Source organism: Staurois parvus, unplaced genomic scaffold (genome assembly GCF_062004578.1).
Source record: "Staurois parvus isolate SC_StPar_1 unplaced genomic scaffold, SC_StPar_1.0 ptg000454l, whole genome shotgun sequence".
Lineage (NCBI taxonomy): Eukaryota > Metazoa > Chordata > Amphibia > Anura > Ranidae > Staurois > Staurois parvus.
The window spans coordinates 7901785-7928114 of record NW_028318250.1 but is presented as its reverse complement, the minus strand read 5'-3'; the positions used below and the strand labels follow the sequence as shown (position 1 = coordinate 7928114).

Below are 26330 nucleotides of genomic sequence, written 5' to 3'. Positions count from 1 at the left end.
AATGTCTTTTTTTTTTTTTTACATTTTACATAGTAAAACATTGCTGTCTCAACCAATTTCACATACATTTTGTCCCGAGTGCTTTGTCCTGTGCCCTGCCTGCATTTTGTCTGTTCTTTCTGCCTGGAAACTGAGAAATGTCCATGGCGTCCAAAAAGTGTCCCTTTAGGTCAAAAGCGGTTTAGATCAGCTAGGAGAACAGCGATAGTAAATCAGAACCACTTGCAGAATTGAGTGATAATGATTTGTGGGGAAATTCGTCATCAGACACTGAAAACGATTTTGCGAGTTTGCTCAGCAATGTGCTAACTTGGCGCTATATTTAAAATTTTAGTGTTTTTGGTTTGATTATATTATTGAATTAAATGTATTATTATTATATTATTATTTTTTATGATTATTTATTAAATTATAATTTATGATTACGTATTTCAAATTTTAACATACCCGGGATGTTTACTAGACTCTTGTTCGGACAGATTTCAGTGAGTTATTCCTAAAAATTACAGGCCTACAATAAAAAAAACTACATATTTCCATGCAAAATAATGGTACCGCTTTCAGCACCAAAAATCAGAAAGAATCATACCGCCAAGGAGGTTAAAATACACTGTGATACAAAAATATAAATTAAAATATTAATTTTAAAATATATAATTTAAAGTTTAAAAAATAATAAGTCCAGTGACAAAATCCAAAAAACCAGTCTCGTGAAAAAATTAATTATATTATATTTTCATTGGATTCTTCTGTGCCAGTGATACCTCCACTATCCACCAGTGCAAAACCAACATTAACCGCACTCACCAGATAATGGTGAGTCAAACGCCTTTCAGGGATATTAAGGGCTCCTGGACCCCCTTTACTTTGTATATGACCTCCAAATATTGCCTCCTCTAGGATATGGAACCTCCTCTAGTTGCTCCTCTCACCCAATCCCCCAGAGAAAATCAGGAAGAAGAAAAAACCATAGTGTGATACCGTAATGATTTCCAATCTTAAAAGAATTTTTCCAGACCACTCAGATTTTAGCAGATATTAACCCGCATTTTATTGAAGCAAAAACAATCTTTCTTTCATAAAAACAATCTTTCTTTCGTACAAAACGATTTCTGTATAGAGACCCCACAGCCAGGTGGGGCGAAATGCATTGACATATTTCCAGCTGCCTGTCCCGGCGTCTGACGTCATTTCCGGTGAGTGGAACGCACGCCGAGCGGTGTGTTCCAAGGGGCCATCTTTGCATAGTGGATGAGTCTGCATCTGAGGTCTGTTATCCTGCTGTATACCTGGCTGTGGGGTCTCTATACAGAAATCGTTTTGTACGAAAGAAAGATTGTTTTTATGAAAGAAAGATCGTTTTTGCTTCAATAAAATGTGGGTTAATATTTGCTAAAATGTGAGTGGTCTGGAAAAATTATTTTAAGATTGGAAATCATTACGATATCACACTATGGTTTTTTCTTCTTCCTGATTTTCTCTGGGGGATTCGGTGAGAGGAGCAACTAGAGGAGGTTCCATATCCTAGAGGAGGCAATATTTGGAGGTCATATACAAAGTAAAGGGGGTCGAGGAGCCCTTAATATCCCTGAAAGGCGTTTGACTCACCATTATCTGGTGAGTGAAGTTAATGTTGGTTTTGCACTGGTGGATGGTGGAGGTATCACTGGCACGGAAGAATAATATAATATAATAATATAATATAATTCATTTTTTCACGGGACTGGTTTTTTGGATTTTGTCACTGGACTTATTATTTTTTAAACTTTAAATTATATTTTTTTTTTAATATTTTAATTTATATTTTTGTGTCACAGTGTATTTTAAGTTTGTGATATTTAGTAATTATTATTTATGGGTTGGGTGATGCAATTTATTGCTTTGTGGGTTTTACGTTGATATAAGTTGATATAAGTTTTTCATATCAGAGCTTACTGAGTTTCAAAGAGGGCAAATTGTTGGTGCTCGCTTAGCTGGTGCCTCTGTGACTGAAGTTTCAAATTTATTTGCCGTTTCACAAGGTACAGTATCAAAGGTTATGATGGCATATACAGTTTCTGGGAAAAGCATAAGTGTGGTTGACATGCTCAGTCTCAGTCTTCATGGGACTGAGATTGAGCTCTACAGTCACTTTTGCAGCAGTTGTTTTCTTATTCCGGGTCACAATCCTGCACAATGTCCCTTTGTCTCTTTTGGTCAATTGAACATGTTGACTGTGCTTATGCTTTTTAGACAATATTTTAAGGGAAACTATATTCCGTCATAACCTTTGATATTGTACCTAAAAACAAGACAAATAAATTGGCAACTTCAGTCACAGAGGCACCAGCTAAGCGGGCACTAACAATTTGCCCTCTTTGAAGCTCAGTAAGCTCTGTTATGAAGGCGTATTACTAGCAGGGTATGACAAAAGTGAGGCTTCCCACCTGTTAGCTAGGTGTCTCATCACACAGTGGAAGCAAATAAATATTGCATCACGTCTGCTGTTAATGCAAAACATGTCGTCACTTTCACACCTGAATGTAGTGTTTCCATTTTTTGTTTAACCCCTGTAAATGCAAATTGCCATAGAAAGGTAATCTATTTGGTAAAAAATAGCGGAAGGTGTGTTAAAAAAATTAAAATAGTATTAAAGGTTCAGAGCATTAGGGTAAAAAGCACCCCAATGCTTGTACTACCCTCCCTGTCCCCAACCAATTACCTGCTGTCTTTGTCCCTGTCCCCGAATACTCCATGATCTGCACTGTTCCACTGGATTTCCTGGTTGCAAATAGGAGGCGAGTGTAGGGGAATGACTAGCTCCTGCCTCTGTCAGGAGCTGGAAGGAGCTTGCAGAGGCATGGCTTGCTGGATGTTGTGTATTTCAATGGACACACACAACGCCAGTCAGGAGTGCACACACATGGGTGTCTCCTTTGTAGTTGGTTAGGCAAAGAGAACACCCATCAACAGGGAGGTGAGGTGAGCAGTTTGGGGACCTGCCAAGCAGATGATTTTCTTTAAGGAAGCAGACAATACATAATATGTAAGTCACATACACAATGGGGCTGATTTCACAAAACTGGATCATGCAAAATCTAGTGCAGCTGTGCTTGGTAGCCAATCTGCTTCTATCTTCAGCTTTGTTCATGTAAGCTTTGCCAAAAAAACCTGAAAGTTGATTGGTTTCTATGCAGAGCTGCACTAGATTTTTCACTCTCCAGTTTTAGTAAATCAACCCCAATACCTAACTAGAAAATCATCTGAAATTCATACCATTCTATCCATTGAAAAAAAAATTAAAATTATAACTGAGGAGTTGTATTGTAACTCCCAGATAACTTTAGGTTAAGAGGGTACATTTCCACACAGGACATGTTACTATAGTTTTAGTAACTTGTATTTACTTTGAATTGTCGAGAATGCAATATTAAAAAAAAAAAAAAAAAGAGGTTTACATAAAGTCTACAGATGTGCTGTAAAATGTACCCATTGGGCATTCACTGCTTTCCCCTAGTTTATAATCTTGCAGCTAAAGCAAGGAGAATGGCAAGAGTTAAAAAAAAATCTTTGTTACCCTTGGAGGAGGTGGCACTTGCATTCAACAGATATCTGGCTTAACTTAAAACTGGATGCTTTGGTCATTAAAAAAAAAACAATGAGAGGGAAAGTGAGAGTCAGTCACTGCATGAAAGTGGTTGGAGCCAGAGGAGCTAACACGCTGGTTTTTTTACACTGCATGAACACTTGGTTTTGCTGATGGACTACAATGCAGACACAGCCAGACCTCTCTCTCTCTCTTTCTCTCTGAAAGCCAGTTGGAGTTATCACTAGCACAGTTATAAGAGCTGAAGTTCTACTTTTTGCTCTTTAACTACTTTGTGTCAATAAGAAGAAACAAACCCACAGTTCTGGAACCTTTTATTATAATTATTTTCTTTTATTTCCTTGCGCCGGTTGATGCTTTTTTTTTTTTTGGGAGTGATTCTCTGGAAAGGATTGCAATCATAAAGATATACATTCATTCAAAGTGGAAACTATACAGAAGGTAAGGTTAAGAGTTTCTGAGTTTTATGATTTTTGCTGTTTACTGCCTTTTAAATGTTTAAGTCAGTATTTATATACATGTTATGTTTTGAAAGAAGTCTTGCAGTTGATGAATATAGATTAAATCACCCAAAACCTCACAGTGAAAATAATTAGTGTGCTTTAGTTTGTATATTCCTAATGTATATATACAGTGATATATCCTGATGGCAAAAGGAAAACAGTTTAGTTTAGCAAGGGAAACAGAAATGGTTGCATGTCAGGGAGATGCTGATTTACTGACAGCAGTTTTGAAAACTCTCAGCCTAATCTCAAGTCATTTGCACAGTGCACATATACACACATGCACTGGTGTCTGATGGGTTTTTTCGAACTTGTTGTAAATGGTCAAACTAAGCAAGGAAAACATTTCTCACAATGTTTAATTTTTTTGCTGTTCATCTTTGGATCATTGCAAGGATTTAGTGCCAAGAAGATCCTACGGTTATCAGATTTGGAAACAAACATTTGTGGGCGTGATTGGAATTAAAAAAAAAAAAAAAGAAAGAAAATCATTTAAAAAAAATATTATTTGGATTGCAGAAAAGAGTGAGAGGTCTGCTCTGTAACATACGCATGTGTTTAGCAAAAGTAGCTTCTGCAAGGTCAAATTTACAATTCTTTTTTTTTTTTTAATTTGAAACAGACAAATTTAGATCATGGTTAGTTATGTAGAACAGAGAAATGGAAAGGTTTATTTTTTTCCTTTCAAAGAAATAATATTTCCTTGCTGGTTTTTGGGTCATGAAAGACACACCACATGGATGTTGAGAGTTTATATATATTTTGTGACTTTATAGTCTTCATTGATGCAACAGATTTTTATGACACATTGCACCATCTTTTATGCACATCTGTTGTACTTTCATACTTCATCAGGATCTTAAATTATTTAAAGAAGACAGAATATGTGTTCGTTATCTTTTTGTGTTTGTGCAGTTATATTGATTTGTTACTCTGATGTGAACAGCCAGTACAGTGGTGTTCCTCCATCACTCTTATGCCCCTGTTGCTCATCCTGAAGTTGCCTGTCACTGTAATGTTCCGCATGTACTGAATTCAATAAAGAGGCATCTGCTAAGAAGACAGACGGCTCCAGGATATGTAGAAAGAGGCGATTATCAGCAAGGGAATTTCATTACATTGGATCTGTACATCAGGTGTACCAATTTAAGTACAGTGTTATACACAGATTGCCTCCCTTCTCCTTTCTGTTATTTTCAGAATCTAGGGCTTCCATACTTTGGATATTGGCCATTAAATCAATGTGATGGCAAATATGCAATTGTGATAATGTATGGATGCATCTGTGCTAATGACATGCCTTTCTGACACGCCTACTGAAAAGGCTTTAATATATGATCTAACGAGCCTACTAACATCTGAACACCTTTTAGCCCCTCTCTAAGTCAGCAAAGAGGTCCAAATTACTATTACAGTGCAATTATCACATTTCACTTCTCTGTGTACAATACAGTTTTGGAAGCAGTGGCACCTGTACCCCTAGGGGTAGTCCTGAAAGGCTCTGTAAATATTATTATCTTGTCATCTTAGACTAAGAATAAAATTAAAAAATGTTCTGGTACAACGATGATGATGGCTGCTGCTTATCACTGCCTGTGGGTTGTGACAGAGGGACTTCTGGTCCATATATATATATATATATATATATATATAATGTCCGTTTCCTCATTTTTTTTCCGAGTGCAATTTATGTTACATGTGAATGATAATCTTAGAGCTTTATACTCATGTTTTTTGTACTTCATGTTTGTACATCTGTTCTTTTCAATAAAAAGAGTGGCATATAAAAAATGTTTACCAAAAATAATACACCTCATGCAAAACACACAAGCAGAATATAGAGTATGTGTACTATAAAATGTACAGACTTGCTTTACATAAATTGACATGCACCAGGGGGCACTTAGCATACATCTGACATTATAAAGGAGCACATGATAAAAGGATTCTGGTGAAACACTGGTTAACAAAGCAGTGATGACTGATGCACTTTTGTTAGAGGTTGTCTTATAGTGATCATTTGCTAGATAACAGAGAGGACAATAGAGAAACAAATTGTATTGTGTCATATGTTTTGGACCTGATGCACAACAGAGGTCTAAAATATGTCACAAAAAATCTTGCTTAATGATACCTGGGAGAACTCAGAGCAGGAGAGCACTGTTCAACAATGTGAACCTTTAATGAATTGTCTTTCTGTATTGCATATTTCCCTGATTGAGCAGCGTATCCATTTTTTTCTCTTTACTGTGGCATTGTTTAACCTAAAACCCATGTCAAAATAAACCCTTGAACCTGGCAATTGGGCTAATTGGTGTATGTATGCAATAGGCAGTATCTAAGTACTATACAAATAAACAGTACTATATTATAGAAGTCAGGGACCACTGCTCTTCTATCTTGCTATTCTTATCTTCCCATTGACCAATAAGGCTGCATTTCATACTCTGCAGCCAACAGAAAGACAAAAAGAGCAGGCAGGGTGGATCCTAGGGTGCCATTAGAGCTCTGGTTTTTCCTCTGATAAACCATAGCTAATATTTGGAATGGCAGTACAATATCTGACTTTAAGTATAACTAAAGGTATACTGTCGCATTGTTTAACCTAAAACCCATGTTAAAATAAACCCTTGAACCTGGGAGTTGAGCTAATTGGTGTATGTATGCAATAGGCAGTACCTAAGTACTATACAAATAAACAGTGCTTTATTATAGAAGTTAGGGACCACTGCTCTTCTATCATGCTATTCTTACCTTCCCATTGGCCAATAAGGCTGTATTTCATACTCTGCAGCCAACAGGAAAACAAAAAGAGCAGGTAGGGTGGATCCTAGGGCAACCATTAGAGCTGTGGTTCTTCCCTTCTTCTGATAAACCATAGCAAATATTTGGGGTACCAGTACAATATCTGACTTTAAGTATAACTAAAGCAAAACCATTTTTTAATCTAGATACAACGGAGAAAGATTAGAACACCTGTCAATCTTTTATTACTGTCTGTGCCCCTGTTAGGGAGATTCAACCGCTCTATTTGTCCTGTTTACCATTATTCCCAAGAGTGAATATTAAAGAAAATCTCAAATTCTGGGTTGTCGCCAATGCAGCCGTAGGGGGATTTTTGTTATGTATAGAGTACAGAGGGATTAAAACACCTGTCAAGTTTTTATTGCTGTCTGTGCCCCCGTTAAGGAGATTTCCCCTCTCTTTGTCCAGTTTACTGTTTGTCCTGTTTACTGTTATCTCCAAGAGTAAACATGAAAGAAAATCCCAAATTTTGGCTTGTTACCAGAACAGGAATATATGGATTTCTTGTTTGGGCTATGGTGGGATAGGATGTGAAGGGAAATCTACTCAACTGGCACAAGTCTGGCAAAAAAACAAATAAATCCAAACCTAACAGGAGTTACTCTATCTAAAATGAAAATAAAAGCTTTGCCTTTAGTTCTACTTTAAGAAAGTAGTATATGAAGGTACCAGAGGGTATTCGTATTTGAGTCCTGCTTCTGGATTACTAGCATTTATGAGACTATTGGTATGCTTATCAAATGGAGGTTAAAGATCATTTGCTCAGTTGATCTTGACTTTATGCATTTATGCACTGACTTCTTATACTTTCTGTGAGAAATACAGTATCTACATTAGAATACCAAGACTAATAAAAAAGCCACATGATGGAGTCATGCTCTCTTTTCTATAATATAAATTAATGTTATAGTTGTGGAATCCAGCCACAAGACAGTGACACCTGCTATATGGCCTTTCATAGGGCAATCTCACCACTGATATATTTTAGTCTTGTATGGAATAGGATGTTCTACTTAGTATTCAAAGCTTCTGTATTCCTCTTGCACATAACTATATTAGATCACAGTGGATATTCACATCTTCCAGTTGCAAGTAGCACGCGGGGTTAGACTGACAACTCATGGGGCCCCCAGGCAATAGGGGATCATGGGGCCCCTGTGTCCTTGCCCACACCCAATAAAGCCTATGAAAAAGCCAAAGAAAGGGACCAGGGGCATCTCATGGGGCCCCCAACTGACCCTGGGCCCTCAGGCAGTGCCCGAGTGCTTGAATGGTCAGTCCGCCCCTGTAGCAGGGGTTTGTTTGAGAGAGTTCTGAGATATTGTATTCTCTTGAACACACAATACTCTAGTGGCCCTCCTGAAATTTAGCCTGTATTAAAAGGAAAACAAAGAGCACTTAAAGTAAACCTACTGGGGGTCATTTACTAAAACTGAAGCACTCTGAATCTGGCGCATCTCTGCATAGAAACCAATCAGCTTCTATGTTTTATTGTCAAAGCCTAATTGAACAAGCTGAAGTTAGAAGCTGATTGGCTACCATGAACAGCTGCACCAGATTCTGAGTGCTCCAGTTTTATTAAATCAACCCCACTGTGTCATCACTTATGTTTTTTCATGTTGATTACATGAATGTCAAGTGACATGTAAGCTTAACATTTACAGGTATTTGTTACATCTTACAAAGGTCACTGTATTCTCATAAAAATGTACATCTGCCTTTCTCATCAGGAAAGATCTATTTGTTGTTGTTGTTGGGGTATTATCTAGTACCATTATTTACTTCCTAGACTTAGATGCTAGTTTAGGGATGAAACAACTGCATTTTCACATCAGAGACAGATTAGGGAAAGGTTAGAACTCCTATCAGTTTCTTTTTATCTGTGTCTCATTGGGAAGCCCTTCACTTCCTTTCTTGAAAAAATAGGAAGGGACAGGAAATCTCTGCAAAGTGAGAGGAATGCCCTTCTTAGCTGTCTGTCACCAGAACAAATGCCCCCACTGGCTTTACCTTTACATCTTGGTAATGATGACCACTATGAAATTCTGGATTTCCCATCATTTCTGTCTCAGTAACCACAGTAATCAGAAAAAGTAGAAGAGAGGGTGAATTACTCTAGCAAGGGCAAACAAAGCAAATAATACTTTACAGTTTAGATCATCCCTTCTCTATCTAACAGGCAATCATTTAAGTTTTAGCCAAAAACTGGAAAAAAATTACATCTTCATATATTCAACATGTGACAATTTGTCTGACTGTCTTCTGATGTCTATGACTTTTATTTACTCAGTTTTCAGTTCAAAGGGTATGGTTCTTTGTAAGATTATCTCAAGTTATGGTAAGCCTCGGTCAGTATACTATAATCATATAATAAACTGTACAAGTTCTGAATGATGTATAAAGAAATTATGTAAAACATGAATTTAAAGCCAACAATGAACTGTAATCAAGAACAGTTAAAAGGAGAAGTATGGTCAAATCTCTTTTGACCCTACTCCTCCTATGCATCAGAGGAGTGCACTTAGTTCTCCAATCCTGTGACCCGTTTTTACCCGACATTGGTCAAAATCCCGCTGTCAGCTAATGTCACTGAGCCAAAGGGTGGGGTTCCACCCAGTTGCCTGGATCGGAAGCCTCCCAGTTGCTCCCACCCCCTTTACAGCCTGATGCTCAAGTGATCACTGGAGGGGCACAGCAGAGAGCCAGTGAATGACAGTAACCACTCTCTGCTCAGAGAGGATTGGAGAACTGAGTGATTACCGGTCTTTGATTGCTCAGTTCTCAGTGCAGAGCCAACGGGGGGACAGATGCAGCATTGGTTTGATGCTGAACCCACCTAGGTAAGTATATATTTTTTTTTATTTCATAACCCCATACTTCTCTTTTAATAATAACAATGTATTTCAAAGGTTTGCTACAGTAAAAGGATACCATAAGAAAAATGGTGGAGAGTGAAAGAGAGAAAAAGGAATATAAAGTCCCAGGAGATATCCTTCTGAATGTAGTATTTGGGTTTCAGTCATATTGAGTTGCAAAAATTAAAAGTAATATGGGACAAATATTCACATTGGTAGGGTTGCAGAACACCCAAATTTGAGGAGGTCAAATAAGTGGATAGTCAGGCCTGCAGAGAATATAACTCCTCAAATGCAGATGAGGTTCTGATGCTCATCGTGGTGTTTTTTCAGATGATCCTGTTCTAGGAAAGCAGTTGGACATACAGTAAAGGGATATCCAGAATGTACTGTCTTACACACTACTGAACCAAGTTTTCTATTATGCTGCTTAGTTCTAAAATGATACAGAGGTTATGTTACTTTTTAGTTTAGTTTAGTTTTGTTTTAAAGTAGAGTAGTGTTCAGTTAAAATAATTAGAAGCAATTCAAATGCTGACATCATGCAACCGTTCATATTTAGGCTACAGAGGGGGTGATGGAGGTTCACTGCAGACACTACAAGGGCATATTGGGGGAAAACATATGAACTGAAGGTTTTCCAACCTGTCCATTCACTTCTCCCCCTGGTGAGGTTTGGCTGGTCGTATCTACTGCTGACCCATAAACTTCAGTCATTGAATGTCTATGGGCATCTTGAGGTTGGACTTTAATGCCCACATCTGTGATTGATAACTTTAGGAAATGAGAAATCCTCTTTACGAGTTCACTTTACCACCAATTCCCTGTAGTTTGATATTTACCTGGCATTCAAAGCAAAATCGTAGGCAGAAGGAAAAGTCTCCAATTTTACCAATATGTATTTGAAAAAAATAAAAAAATGTAAAATTAACAAAAATTTAAATATATATATATATATATATGTGTGTGTGTGTGTGTGTGTGCACTTTCATTTTTTTAAAATGGTAATCAGCTAATCAGCCTTAGATGTCGATAACCAGTTTTGGTAGGTAAGGCAGTTCATTTATGTACTGTATATTTAACTAAAAACTTTATTTTTAGAGTACATCCAGTAAAATTCACATTCCCTTTTCAGGAGGGAAAAGAAAAAGCTAATTTGCTGTTGGAAAAGTTATTAGATTTTGTGCATTCCTTATTTCTTACTTGCTATCTACTGCGCCACCAATATTTTAGGTACGAGGATCTCTTGTAAAACAGGATGTGCACTTACCCTTTAAGTCTCTGTCATTAGAAAAGTATAGGGCTGCCTTTGTTGTCCTCTCTCTGAAATGATAGATGCTCAACTGTGTCTGACATCATATGTTTCAATCAGAGGTCAGGAACAAGCATGCTGCAAGTAAGTGTCAAAACTACATACTGTATCTCTACCCAGCAAGTACAGAAAAATACTTGCTCTTCTGGAAATGCCTTCAGCTTCTTGGCCCTGTTGGGCTCTGTTGTGAGCTGCCAATATTTGGCATATATGTGGACTTAGTAGTGTCAGCCCTGCCTGGTGTTTTTAGCTAAACTAATCAACCACTCCAATTCTCAGATTTTTACAGCATAAATGCTAATCATTCTGTAGCCCAGGATAAGAACTAGGAGGGCTCTTTGAGATACCACAGAAAGTAAGTAGAGGACAAAGAACAGCTTTGAATGTCTGACAAGATCGTTAGGTGTTTTTTTTGCACTTATCAAACAGATATACAAATCAATAGTGTATTTAACAGAGAAAAAATATTGTTAGGGTTTACATGCACTTTTATTTCACCCCTTACCTTTCTGTTGCTCTCCTTGCTGCTCCATTCATCATCAAGAGCTGAAAGTAATAACAAGTAGCTCTGAGGATGAAAGAGCATGAAGCTCTTCATGCTGATATAAAATCACTTTAGTGTGTATAGTGAAAAAAAATTTAGCAGCATTTCATTAGATTTCACTTCTTGGTCTCTGGGGGCACTGGTGATGTAGCCAAGGTCTCAAAGCTGCCACCTGGGAAGGCTACACTTGTACCTTTCAGGGAAACCTTGCGCATAGTTTTGTGAAGTCTCATGAGATTTGGCAAATCATTTTTTTCCCTTAGATGATGCTCTAGTGTGCATGTGCAGAATTTTCCTGTGCGTCATCCTTGTGGGTGGGATCTGCCTTTAAGTAAAGGCAAATATCCTTGTGGGTGGGACCTGCCTTTAAGTATATGCAGTACGGTGAACTTTTACTTTCTATATATAATATATAGATATATATGAAAAGTGCAGCACAAAATTTAAACTTCCAAGAACATACCAAATATGACAAAAAAGTCCAATCCAAAAGTTTTTGTATGTGGGACCCAACAGAAAGCCAACAGATTCGCAAAAGATCACCAAGAGGAAAAACTCCTTCACCAACACCAATCACACTGCCTCTTACCAGATGATATTGACCTCCAAACAGGAAAGGTCAATACACGCTGTGTGCGTTCTGGAGTTTACAATGGACTTGTAAACAATCTTTAAGGATCCTGGTCTTCAATGCAGAGTTTTTTTGGAGATGGACTTAAATAAGTATTATCCTCATGGAGGACAATCCAATTCAAAGGTAAAAAGGAAAACCTCATAGTGCAGTATTTTCCATTTTTAATGCCTCAAATGCATTAAAACACGTACATCAAATAGTGCTTAAAACAGCATGTCACCATATCCAAATTGCAATTTGTTTCCAAACATCAAGATGGCTGCCACATTTCAGTGTGCGAAGACGTCACATGTTCTAGCTATTCCCTACATGTTTCATCATCAATGATGTCGTCGGGGGCATCAGTATCGTCTGGTAAGAGGCAGTGTGATTGGTGTTGGTGAAGAGGTTTTTCCTCTTGGTGATCTGTTGGGAATCTGTTGGATTTTTGTTGAATCCTTGATTGATTAACTTTTTTCTACATACAAAAACTTTTGTATTGGACTTTTTTGTCATATTTAGTATGTTCTTGGAAGTTTAAATTTAGTGCTGCACTTTTCATATATATTCTTTATGTATTGTAACCTGCAATATTGTGTTTGGCTGCTTATGTGTGGTATACCCACTGAATTTGAATAGACCGTAGCGCGATATAGTATATATATTTTTTTACTTTCTATATATAAAACTGGTATCTTAACTTTAAAGTATGAAGATAGAATTTGGGTTTTGTTAATTTGCAGGTAATGGGGAAGAGTACCTTTACAAAGAGATACATTTTTCTGTAAGCATATTTAATTAAAAATATATGATGTAAGATATACATCAATAATGTATATACCTCTGTCCAGTCCAGATTACATAACGCAAGAGAAGGGAAATTTCAGAATAGGTACCAAATATTAGGCTATGTTTTATATGCATGGGCTGCCACTGTTGACCTCCTTCTAAAAGTCTACTTGTTCAGCCTTCTTTGGTTTTAATTCTCTCTGATACTAATTCAGAACAAGAATGCACCAAGGGAAGAGATTTAATAAAACTGGAACACTCAGCATCTGGTGAAGCTGTGCATGTTATCCAATGAGCTTCTAACTTCAGCTTGTTCAGTTAAGCTTTGACAATAAAACCTGGAAGCTGATTGGTTTCTTTGCAGAACTGCACCAGATTTTACACTGTCCAGCTTTCGTAAATCACCCTCAGAGTATACTGGAAACTTCTTCGAAAAAATGTACCTCCTCAATTACAGCTGATTTTTTTTCTCTGGGATTACTAAAGAGGCAATGTTTAAAAATATTACTTTGCACTACAGAACCTTCATTTTAAAAATGTACTGTTCTGATAATCCTCATACATTTTAATTTTTCTTCTACATTTGCATTTATGAATGTTATTGAACATTTCTACACAAACCAGGCAGTAGTACACCCCTATTTATGTGCCCTTTGGAATAGCCACGGGATCTTAAAAGGTTTCACTTACACTCATTGGCCACTTTAATAGGTACACCTTGCTAGTGCCAAGAAAGTATCCCCCACACCATTACATCACCACCACCAGTCAGATCCATGCTTTCATGTTGTTTACGCCAAATTCTGATCCTATTATCTGAATGGGGCAGCTGAACCAGTGTGCCCATTTCCCTCTGACCTCTGACATCAAAAAGGTATTTCTGTCCACACAACTGCTGCTCACTGGATATGTTCTCTTTTTGGGACCATTCTTTGTAAACCCTAGAGTGTGTGAAATCCCAGTAGATCAGTAGCTTTTTAAATAGTCAGACCTGCCTATCTGGCACCAACAACCATGTCTTGTTCAAAGTCACTTAAATCCCCTTTCTTCCCCATTCTGATACTTGGTTTGAACTTCAGTAGGTCATCTTCTCCATGTCTACATGCCTAAATGTATTGAATTGCTGCCATGTAATTGGCTGATTAGCAATTTTTGTTACCAAGCAATTGAACAGGTGCATCTAATAAAGTGGTTGGGGAGTGTATAAGGCCAACAAAATAAATAGAAGTTAATGGGATTCTTCTTGATGAAAAAAATGCTTGTGGGAAGCACAGGTTCACTATTAGAGAAATCCAATTATTGTGTATAAATATATCTACCATTAGTCATGCTAAAGATTCAACCCAAACTAACCATTCTTCTGAGAAGGAACCATGCATTATTTTTTTCCCCATCTGCATGGAACTTTTTCATTACTTGTAAGTATGGTTTTAAAATTGAACACTTCACCAACACTTAGAAGTGTTAGAGGTTTGTTTATTGGAAACATTTGAGGAGAAATAGCAAGCACCAATGGTTATAATTAGAATAGTAAATCTTGGACATAACTGAGCAGAAGAATTAGTCAGGCCACAAATTCACACTTGGACATGCTAGGGGTCTTTAGGGTACAGCTGTAATAGCAAAAACAATAGTTTCTGATGTTACAAATATATATTATTGTATATAGATTTTGACAAAAGAACTATAAAATCCCCATACAACATGGCCATCCTATACATCAAAGCGAACAGGGGAGGGATGTACACTGCTCAAAAAAATTAAAGGAACACTTTTTAATCAGCGTATGCCATCAAATCAATTGAACTCCTGGGATATTGATCTGGTCAGTTAAGTAGTAGAGGGGGTTGTTAATCAGTTTCAGCTGCTTTGGTGTTAATGAAATTAACAACAGGTGCACTAGAAGGGCAACAATGAGACAACCCCCAAACCAGGAATGATTTACAGATGGAGGCCACTGACATTTTTTCCCTACTCATCTTTTCTGACTGTTTTTCACTAGTTTTGTATTTGGCTAGGGTCAGAGTCACTACTGGTAGCATGAGGTGATACATGGACCCTGCAGAGGTTGCACAGGCAGTCCATCTCCTCCAGGATGGCACATTAATACGTGCCATTGCCAAAAGGTTTGCTGTGTCTCCTAGCACAGTCTCAAGAGCATGGAGAAGATTCCAGAAGACAGGCAATTACTCTAGGAGAGCTGGACAGAGCCGTAGAAGGTCCTTAACCTATCAGCAGGACCTATATCTGTTCTTTTGTGCAAGGAGGAACAGGATGAGCAGGGACTGATGTCAATGTATCACATATACCAGCCTTTCTTAACCAGGGTGCCCAGGCACCCTGGGGTGCCTTGAGATTTCTTAAGGGGTGCCTTGGCAAAATATCTAAAAATTGCTCAAAATTTGTATACAAGCCAGCGGGTGGAACAAGTCTACCTTTTAGTTACACAAAGCCAGGGGTTTTCATTGTGTCCCATTACGACCTTCTAGCCAACCAATGAGAACCAATGACATCATTAGTTGATGAGGATTTCAGCTGCCTGCGCAGGATCCTAGTTTGACCCTCCCCTGTCCCTCTCCATCAGTGCTGGGGTCACATTAGCTGAGTGATGTAGAAAAACTGAGGGAGAAGAGAAACATAGGAATACTAGTCAGTACCAGTGAGTGAAAGTGTATTTGCTTTGGAAGAATAAATCACTTCTAACATTGGGTGTCCTATATGGTGGATGTTGCTGCATTATATAAAAGTATTAGAATGTTTTTTTCCATTTTAGAATGGGGTGCCCTTTTAAAATTATGGACAGTCTAGAAGTACCCCATAGAATGGGGTGCCTCAAGACTGTCCATAAATTGAAAGGGTGCCTTGATTGAGAAAGGTTAAGAACCACTGACATATGCTTTATATATATATATATATATATATATATATATATATATATATATATATATATAAAGCACTGTGTAAATTGATGGCGCTATAACCTGTAATAAATTAATGCAATTCTTTCACAAGCAGACACAATACTTACTTTATCTTGCTACTTTTAATGGCTTGGATGGCCAAAACTGGCTATAGATTGTGAACAACAGTCTCTTCAATGAACACATAAATGTACATGTTTATGTAAACTATAAACATAACAAGAGAATCTCCTCTTCCACTAGGACAACGGACTATTAAAAAACTCTTATCTGGGAGATTTCCACTTATTAGTGCTTCCTCATGTTCTTCGTGTTCTGCTGGGGCTCTTGGTTTTCCACAAGCTGTACTAAACCCAAAAACAAAAATATAATATATTGCAGCTTACCAGTCCTTAGATGTGATGGCTGCTTTATTTTTTTATTTTTTTAACCTTTTTTTCCCCTTTATTTTGACTTGTGATCTACCCAGTAACACAATTTGGGGTTTATTTACTAATGCTGGTTCACTCAGAATGTAGTCAACTGTGCATGGTAGTCAGCTTCCAATCAGCTTCTAACCTCAGCTTGTTCAATTACCTTTAACAATAAAATCTGTAAGCTGATTGGTTTCTCTGCAGAAGTGCACCAGATTCTGAGTGAACCAGCTTTAGTAAATAAACCCCTTCCCATCTTATGGTGTTTCCATTTTAGATGGAGGCACAACAGAAACAGCAGAATTGTCAATCTCGAGAGAGTGTAGTATTAGATGTCCTGGCAGATTTACCAATACTGTTTAAGGAGTTCCAGCGGCAATGTAACACCTTCCCGCCTGGCCTATAGCAGATTGACAGCCAGGCGGGACACTCCTCCCTGTGACTGGACGTCATATGACGTTCTGTCAAAAGGAGCCGCTCACGTCCTTGTAGTGATGACATATCACTACACTGGCCTGTTTCCAGTGTCATGTGACTGCTGTGACCAATCACAGCAGATCACGCGTCAATTGTATACAATGGATGGCTTCATGTCATGCCATTCATTGTTTACAATGGTGTTGTTAGCTGTAATTGGCCAAAGCAGTCACATGGTACAGACAGGGCCAATCACAGCCCATATGTACCATGTGATGAGCTTTGCCCAATCATAGGTAATCACAACAAAAGACTGAATGGATCAGTTTCATTTAGTAATAATGATTGCAAATATCAATGAAATACATTGGCATTAGCAATCAAATTCTTGAAAAAAAAATCCTGATCACTTCCCCAGAGTAGTTCAATGTTACTATGGTAGCATTGTATTGCTTTGAGCACAGTGTGCTGAAACAAAAAAATAGTAAAAAAAAAAGGGAAAAATAATGTAATAAAAAATTAAAAAATAATAGAAAAATTAGAAAAAATAAAAATGTAAATTATTTAATTATTATTTAATTATTATTATTTAATTTTTTTTACATACTGTCACCAGTCAGTGTCCCTGATCACCGCCACTCCAGTTATATAAGAACACTGTACTGGACTGGTTACAATATGTAAAAAAAAAAAAATTGTGATATTGTTTTGTTTATTTTACATTTTCTACATTTTCCCAAAAATTGTATCAAAAAAATTACAACCTCCAAAAAACTCACCATGCCTCTTAGTAAATACCTTGGACTATCTATTTTTACTATCCTAGCATTTTCGGCCTCAAGAAATGAGATGGGCTATCAATACATCAGGATTGATCGATTGTCAGATATACAGTATATACCATGGTTTGTGGACTCTTTAACTTTCATACAGATGAAATAATATACACTAATTTGGGGTATTTTCACCAAAGAAATGTAGCAGAATACATTATGACCTAAATTTATGAAGAAATGTTATTTATTTGCAAAATTTTATAACAGAAACAAAGAAAAATGAGTTTTTTTTCAAATTTTTAGATTTTATATTGTTTATTTAGAAAAAAATAAAAAAACTCAGTGATGATTAAATACCAATAAAAGAAAGCTCTATTTGAGTGAAAGAAAAAAGGATACAAATGTTTTATGGGTACAGTGTTGCATGACCACACAATTGTCATTCAAAGTGCAACAACATTGAAAGCTGAAAATTGGCCTGGGCAGGAAGGGGGTAAAAGTGCCTGGTATTGAAGTGGTTAAATAGTTTGTCTCAACACACAGGTCTGCCCCACTTATAGGAGGTCAGTAAGGGATATCTAATGTTTTTGGAAATCTATCCGAAACTTAAAAACATGAAGTTTAAGCTTTGATATAAACAATCATTCTTTAACCCCTTCCTGTCAGCCTCTCTGTGGGTGGGCTTTAAAGCTAAGAGGCTTTATATATGCATCCCAAATGTAAACATTTCTGTGCTGAGAGCCCACACTCCCCAACACAGTTACCAGCAGATACCGGAAAGCTCCCGATACATACTTGACTGTCAATCACAGCGTTCACATGATTGGATTGCCCGCCTCCACTTCCCGGTATTCAGAACATCTTAAAGGGTTCGGAGGCGGTGACAAGAAGGGGTTAACTCATATATCATTCACCAAGTCTGTAGACTATTATGCAGCACTTGAATCCAAGTATTTTTATGGGGAATGGGAATTTTTTAAACAACCTTTTTTTTAAGAAAAAAAAAACTTTCAATCTTGGGGTCTTGTGAGATCAGAATTGGAAGAAGTGAGATAATATACGAGGTGTGTCTAAAAAGGTTTGGTGAATGCTTTGATATCTCAATGGTAATGGGTTCGCATGCATGCACATGGCTATCCAGAGACACATCGAGAAGTGCCACCTAGTTCTCAATCATCTGCTGTACTCCCCTGATCTGGCACCTGCGGACTTCTTACTGTTTCCCTGCCTGAAGAGTGTCATGAAAGGCACACATTTTGTGGGCGTGGTGGCAATCCAAGTGACAGCGGTTTTGAGATTGGTTTCTAAAGAGGTAGTTTCCAGAAGCTTTATGAATGTTGCCAAAAGTGTGTTGTGCAGAATGTTAATTATTATGAAGGCCAATAAAGGTAATTTGTTTATATCTTTTGTTTTGTTTGTTTTCTGATACCATTCACCAAACTTTTTAGACACACCTTGTATGCATACATCCAGATCTGACCAGCATCCCCATTGACTGTAGCTCCAATAGACATAGATTGTATATTATCCCCTCACAAAAAGACTGTTTATAGCTTATGAATTTAACCACTAGCCTACAGGGCACTTATACCCCCTTCCTGCCCAGGCCAATTTCCAGCTTTCAGCGCTGTCGCACTTTGAATGACAATTGTGCGGTCAAACAACACTGTACCCATATGAAATTTTTATAATTTTTTGTGACAGATAGAGCTTTATTTTGGTGGTATTTAATCACCTCTGGGTTTTTATTTTTTTTTAAACAAACCAAAAACCACTGAAAATTTTTTAAAAAAAATGTTTTTTTCTTAGTTTTTGTTATAAAATTTTGTAAATAAGTGATTTTTCTCCTTCACTGATGTGCGCTAATGAGGCTGCACTGATGGGCACTGATAGGCTGCACTGATGGACATTGATAGGTGGCACTGATGGGCACTGATGAGGAGGCACTGGTAGGTGGCACTGATGGGCATTGACAGGCATCACTGATGGACACTGAAAGGCAGCACTGATACATGGCACTGATATATGGCACTGACAGGCAGCACTGATAGGTGGCACTGACTGGCACTAATAGGCGGCACTGAATGGCACTGATAGGCGGCACTGACTGGCACTGTTAGGCGGCACTGACTGGCACTGTTAGGTGGCACTGACAGGCACTGATAGGCAGCACTGACTGGCACTGATAGGTGGCACTGTTTGGCAGCACTGATAGGTGGCACTGATTGGCATTGAGAGGTGGCATTGACTGGCACTGATGGATGACACTGAAAGGCAGCTCAGATGGGCACTGATATGTGGCATTGATGTGCACTGGTAGGCACTGATGTGTGGCACTGATGTGGCACTGGCACGAGGCACTGATGAGCACTGACATAAGGCACTGATGGACACTGACAGGTGGCACTGCTGGGGCTACACTGATAATCAAGGCACACTGATCATCAGTGCCCTGATGATCAGTGTACATGTCCCCTTCGCGGAAAGCCGATTACCGGCTCTCCTCTCCTCTCGAGCTGTCAGAGTGGCAGCTCGAGTGGAGAGAAATGCCGATAACCAGCATTTCCCTGTTTACATGTGATCAGCTGTGATTGGACACAGCTGATCACATGACCGAGCCGACATCTTTGGCTCTTTCCGTGATACACAGCGCTAGGCGCTCCCTGAGCCGCGCATGCGCAGTGAGAATGGGAGGACGTCATATGACGTCCTCCCAGAACAAGAGAACCACCTTGCGCCCATCATATTACTATATGGCGGGTGGGAGGTGGTTAATGGTGTTGATTTACTAAAGGCAAATAGACTGTACACTTTGCAAGGGAAGTTGTACTTTGCTATAGGCTAGGCTATAAACCTAGGAAGTTCAAGCAGAGTATACATTTTTAAGGCAGCCCATATATAAATCAGTTTTCTTTTTTGTTCAATCGGTGGGTTGAACAAAAAAAAAACAAATTCGATTCCCCCATCCACATCACTCCTGCTGTGTTATTGTGCTCTGACAGTGTGGGGGGGCTTCCCTGCTATCAGAATACACTGATCAGTGCTGCTGGCTATGCAACTGCTGACAGGGCAGTTGATTGGTAGACTGACTTCTGTACAACCATCCTACTCAAATTTGGATTAAAATTCATCCAGTCCCTGCTGATCTGGCCAAATTTAAATCCATGTATCCCTCTTAAGTCCTCTTGCATTTTATTGTATTGTAACTGTACTGTCTCCCTTTATATTGTAAAGCGCTGCACAAACTATTACTGCTATATAAATCCTGTTTATTAATAGTAATAATAATAATAGTAATAATAATAATAATAATGTATGGCCAGCTTAAAGATTACCCTCAGTAAAAGTGGAATATCAATATGACCACTAGATTTTTATTACATTTTATGCAACATATTATTTTTCCTGTAAAAATCTGACTTTTACCGACTTTTTGCTGAGAAGCACTACTATTGGTCCTGTAAAAGAATCAAATTAATAGTCTGGCTCAAGATTTGTGAATAAACAACATACCAACCAAGGTAGCATATGTACTGACCTGTTAAATTGGCCTGAGGGGTTCAATTCAGACTCTGATTGAGAAAGGGGCTTTCTCTGCTGCTGGACCTATGAGGGCATCATGATGGCGTGTTTGTTTGCTAGAAGTGGCTTTACTGCTCATAAGTCATTAATTAGAAGGAGAGTGACTAAAGCACTGTTTAGTGTCACAGACCATAAGGGTTTGGCTACACCCCTAACTTTCAAAATTCACTTCCTCAAAAGTTTGATTGGATTTTTGACAGTATGGGTTAAACATGTTCTCTCATGTCATGCTTGGAACAATTAAATATTGTTTATTATATTGAATATTTTCTTGGGTTCACCAAAAGAAATGCCCTCCAGGAGACTTGTTGTTAACAAAGTCTGACAGCTGACCAATCAACCAATTGAAAGATGATCCAAAATAGCTATCATTTCAGACCATAGAGATCTAGAAAGATATATGACAGGAAAACTATTTTTTCCCTATTGCAAGCATAAACTGCTAGCAACAGGGATGATTTACTAAAAGCAAACAGGCTGTTCACTTTGCAAGGGAAGTTGCGCATTGCAAGGAAATTTTCCCCAGAGCTTGGTAAAATCCAGTTAAATTTTACTTTGCAAAAATACCCAACTACATGCAAGGAAAATAGAAAACATTTTTTTTGCTTTTATATGGTTAGATGATGGAAGTCAGCAAAGCTTTACCTCACTTATTAGGCTCTGGAAAAAAATTCCCTGCAAAGTCACTTTTCTTTTAGAAATTAAACTCCAATGACTTAAAGTGTAAAGACAAACTTTTTAGATTTGGATGAATTGCAAAAGTGTTAGATTAAATTTGGGAGATGTGCTTCCCTTTTTGTCCTAGTGACCATTGTCACCAAGATAGTATGTGAGGGGAAATCCGTGATTCAGGAGTTGTCAGCAGAGCAACAGGGAAGGGTAAATCATCCAATGGTTACAAATATTTTAACTAAAACCACGTGTATTCCCATAACTTTGATGAGATTTACTCTCATTATTGGTTGTGTGTCCAAGACAGGAAGAAGTGAGTGGAAATCTCCCCAGTGGTACGTAGGCAGCAAAAAATAACATGACATACGTTTTAACAATTCCCTACGCTGTCAAAAATTGAAACCTTTTGGCTATACAGGCACTTTAAAACTTTTTAAGATACAAATGGGCCATGAACTTTCCTCTGGAAAATCAAGAAAAGACTCCAAGAAAGATACTTTAGTTTGTACACAGATGAATAGTATTTGTGCTCTTCTTTTGCTAAATTTCACAAACCTCTAGGATTCTAATGTCCCATGTATTTATAAAACATGGATAACCAACTCTGACTGAAAAGCTTGTTTTATTAGTCTGGCTTAGAATGGGCTGATAGAAATCCCACTCTTGTCTACAGAAATATCTTCCACCAGCACTACACTCTGAAACAGTACAGCAAATAAGGCATCTGCTAAACATAAACTGGATACATTAATCCGCACTGCAACCATTTTACTGTGTCATCCTGTTTTTCTTTCGAAATTTGAATCTGGCAAGAAGATGCATTCCTTGCACTGTTTTAAAGAGGCATTTTATGGTTGGGAATTTAAATTCTGACATTGCTGCACGGTGTATACAGTGTTTTTAAATGTATATCTGTGTTATAAAATGGGGTATAGAAAGTAGAGTAAAAACTATACAAAAAATAGGATAAAAAGATTTGTGATCCAAATATCAAAACAGGGTGTTACATAGCATTCTGTGCTCAAAAATTTAAAAAATAATTAATTTAAGAAAAAAAAAAAAAATATATATATATATATATATATATACACAATATGGGGCACAGTGAGCATAAACTTATAGCTTCATATAGCTTCTGGACCTGAACTCTCATCTCCATTTCTACTGCATGTTGCAGGTTAGTAATTCAAAAGGCCAGGGATGCCTGGAGTAGCTATTTTATTTTTTTGTGAAGCTAGATTATGCTCACTATGCTGTAAACCCCTTTGTGCTATATATTGATAATTTTGGTGTTTTTTTCAGGAAACACACCTGGTTGTATGCATAAATAACCTTTTTTACTGGTTGGTGCTGTCTACCCTCCTAAGATATATATATATATATATATATATTGACTATATTGCCAGAAGCATTGGGACACCCCTCCAAATCATTGGATTCAGGTGTTCCGATCACCTGCATGGCCACAGGTGTATAAAATCAAGCACCTAGTTATGCTGACTGCTTCTTTAAACATTTGTAAAAAAAATGGATTGCTTTTAGGACCAACTGTGCAATAAGTTCATTCTTGAAATGTCCTTGTTACTAAATATTCCACGGTCAACCGTTAGTGGTATTATTATAAAGTGGAAGCAACTGAGAACAACAGTAACTGAGCCACAAAATTGTAGGCCACGAAAAATGAAGTTGCCTACTGTCTGCAGAGTCAATAGCTAAAGACCTCCATACTTCATGTGGCCTTCAGATTAGCACAACAACAGTGTGTAGAGAGCTTCATGGAATGGGTTTCCATGGCTGAGCATCTGCATCTAAGCCTTGCAACACCAACACTAAGTGCAATGCAAAGCGTCGGATGCAGTGGTGTAAAGGACGCCGCCACTGGACTCTAGAGCAGTGGAGACGTATTCTCTGGAGTGACAAATCTTACTTCTCTGTCTGGAAATCTGATGGATGTGTCTGGGTTTGGTGCTTTCCAGGAGAACGGTACTTGCCTGACTGCATTGTGCCAAGTGTAAAGTTTGGTGGAGGGGGGATTATGGTGTAGGGTTGTTTTTCAGGGGTTGGGTTTGGCCCCTTAGTTCCAGTGAAGGGAACAGTTAAGACGTCAGCATACCAAGACATTTTGGACAATTTCATGCTCCCAACTTTATGGGAACAGTTTGGGGATGGCCTGTTCTTGTTCCAACATGACTGTGCACCAGTGCAGAAAGCAGTGTCCATAAAGAAATGGATGAGCAAGCTTGAGGGTGGAGGAACTTGACTGACCTATTGTCAAACATTCCCATAGACACACTCCTAAACCTTGTGGACAGCCTTCCCAGAAGAGTTGAAGCTGTTATAACTGTGAAGGGTGGGCCAGCTCAATATTGAACCATACAGACTAAGATTGGGATGCCATTAAAGCTCATGTGCGTGTAATTTTCCTCCAAACACAAACTATCTATGTCCTTTTGGAGAGATTTCCCTTCACATCCCAAAGTAGGAAGTGAAAATAAATGTTTACAAAGGGAGGGAAAAAGAGGAATTCTCCTCTTAGACAGTAGGGTGTTTATTTACTAAAGCTGGAGAGCGCAAAATCAGGATCACTTCTGCATAAACCAATTAGCTTCTAACCTCAACTTGTTCAATTAAGCTTTGGCAATAAAACCTGGAAGCTGATTGGTTTCTATGAAGTGAGCCTGATTTTGCACTCTTCAGCTTCAGTAAATAGACCCCTAGGTGTCCCCATTGGTAGATTTTGAATTTGCAATCACTTTGTGTCTCAATGACAGTTGTTGAGTTGTCACCAGGACAAACAATTTGAAACTCCCTAGTGAAGACACAGACAACAATACAAGCTTGACAGGCATTCTAACACTTTCCTAATCTATCCAAAACTATAAAAACGACTATTTATACACTTTAAAATTGACAATTTTAGGTGCCTGTGAACAACACTAAGTTTACTATTTATAGAGGGTATGTCTTACATGGTGGTTATATCCTCTCTTAATCACCTATTCTCGGGGGATAACAAATTCAGTGCACTTAAGGAACCTCTCATTTAGTTGCCAATCTTTGCACTCTCTATTTAGATGTAGGTTCAAGTCCAGGTAGAAATATGGAATTTCTGTTGGTAGTCTGGGGCATTGTACTATGTATACATTTACTGGACACTTTAATAGGTACACTTTGCTAGTGCCAAAAAAATATACCCCACACCATTACACCACCACCACCACCACCAGCCTGAACTGTTGATACAAGGCAGGATGGATCCATACTTTCATGTTGTTTATGCCAAATTCTGACCCTAACATCTGAATGTCACAGCAGCCAGTCTGCCCATTCTCCTCTGACCTCTGACATCAACAAGGCATTTTCACCCACACAACTGCCACTCACTGGATATTTTCTCTTTTTCTGACCATTCTCTCTAAATCCTAGAGATGGTTGTTCATGAAAATCCCCAAAGTCACTTAAAGCGGAGTTCCACCTGAAAAAAAAAAAAAAAAGTCAGCAGCTACAAAAATTGTAGCTGTTGAATTTTAAAATACAGACACTCACCTGTTCCTCGGTCCAGCAGTGTCCTCACCACGGCTGGTTTCACCGGCCGTCTTCTCTCCCTGGCACTGGCATCTTCAGTGTGGGCACCCGGCTGTGACGTGTGCAAGAAGCGCTCCGCTTTGTGAATGGCCCCGTAGTCTTCAGGAACCTGTCATGTGTCCCAGAAGCCCATGAGCAGGGGGGGGAGGACAACTTCCACTGCTGATCACCAATTGCAGAAGAAGTGGGAGTGGGTACCTGTCAAATTCGCTCCCCAAAGCTGCCACTCCTTAATGGGTAGCGGGGGACAAAGGGTCCCACTTTCTTGCCCATTCTGATGCTCAGTTTGAACTTCAGCAAGTTGTCTTTACCACATCTACATACCTAAACTCATTGAGATGCTGCCATGTGATTGGCTCATTAGCAATTTGTGTTACATGCAATTGAACAGGTGTACCTAAGAAAGTGGACCAAATAACAATTTCTCCTGCACTCCAGGACTCAGGCCGGTGGCAAATGGAAGGAACCAAAACCAGAAAAAGCGACCACCAGTGCATGAAAGGTTGTGCAGCTCCACACAAGGCTGGAGAAGCCCGACCAATACTACAGAATGAAACGAAAAACGAGAAGCGCACAACCTTGCGCATTACCTCAGTAACCAAAATTTAGAGCTACTGATGAAGAAGGCATGGCCTTCGAAATGCGCCAGCTGTACTGTGTGATTACCCCCATGATGGGATTCACGCTGGCTTCCTGTCTATGAAGTCCCTTAGAGGACTTACATGCCTGATTTTATTCGCTGTTTGTGAGTACCATTCCTTTATCAATAAATTTTGGTTACTGAAGTAATCTGCAAGGTTGTGTGCTTCTCGTTTTTTGTTTCATTCAGCAGTACCTAAGAAAGTGGCTGGTGAGTGTATATAATTTTCACTTCACGCCAATTAAGTTGTGCCAAAACAACAAATCAGACTTAATGTGGAAGAAGCCAGCAGGTTCCAACTTAGAAGTGTTCTCGAC

At 38.4% G+C, this 26330-nt stretch overlaps 1 protein-coding gene across 1 annotated transcript in view; it reads left to right on the top strand.

Moving 5' to 3' along the window:
- The first annotated feature begins 3649 nt into the window (after window positions 1–3649).
- Window positions 3650–26330, top strand: part of RSPO1 (R-spondin 1) — a 188460-nt gene continuing 165779 nt past the window's right edge. The window contains 1 exon segment of the mRNA XM_089688764.1: window positions 3650–4027. The gene's annotated coding sequence lies outside the window, so the exon portion shown is untranslated.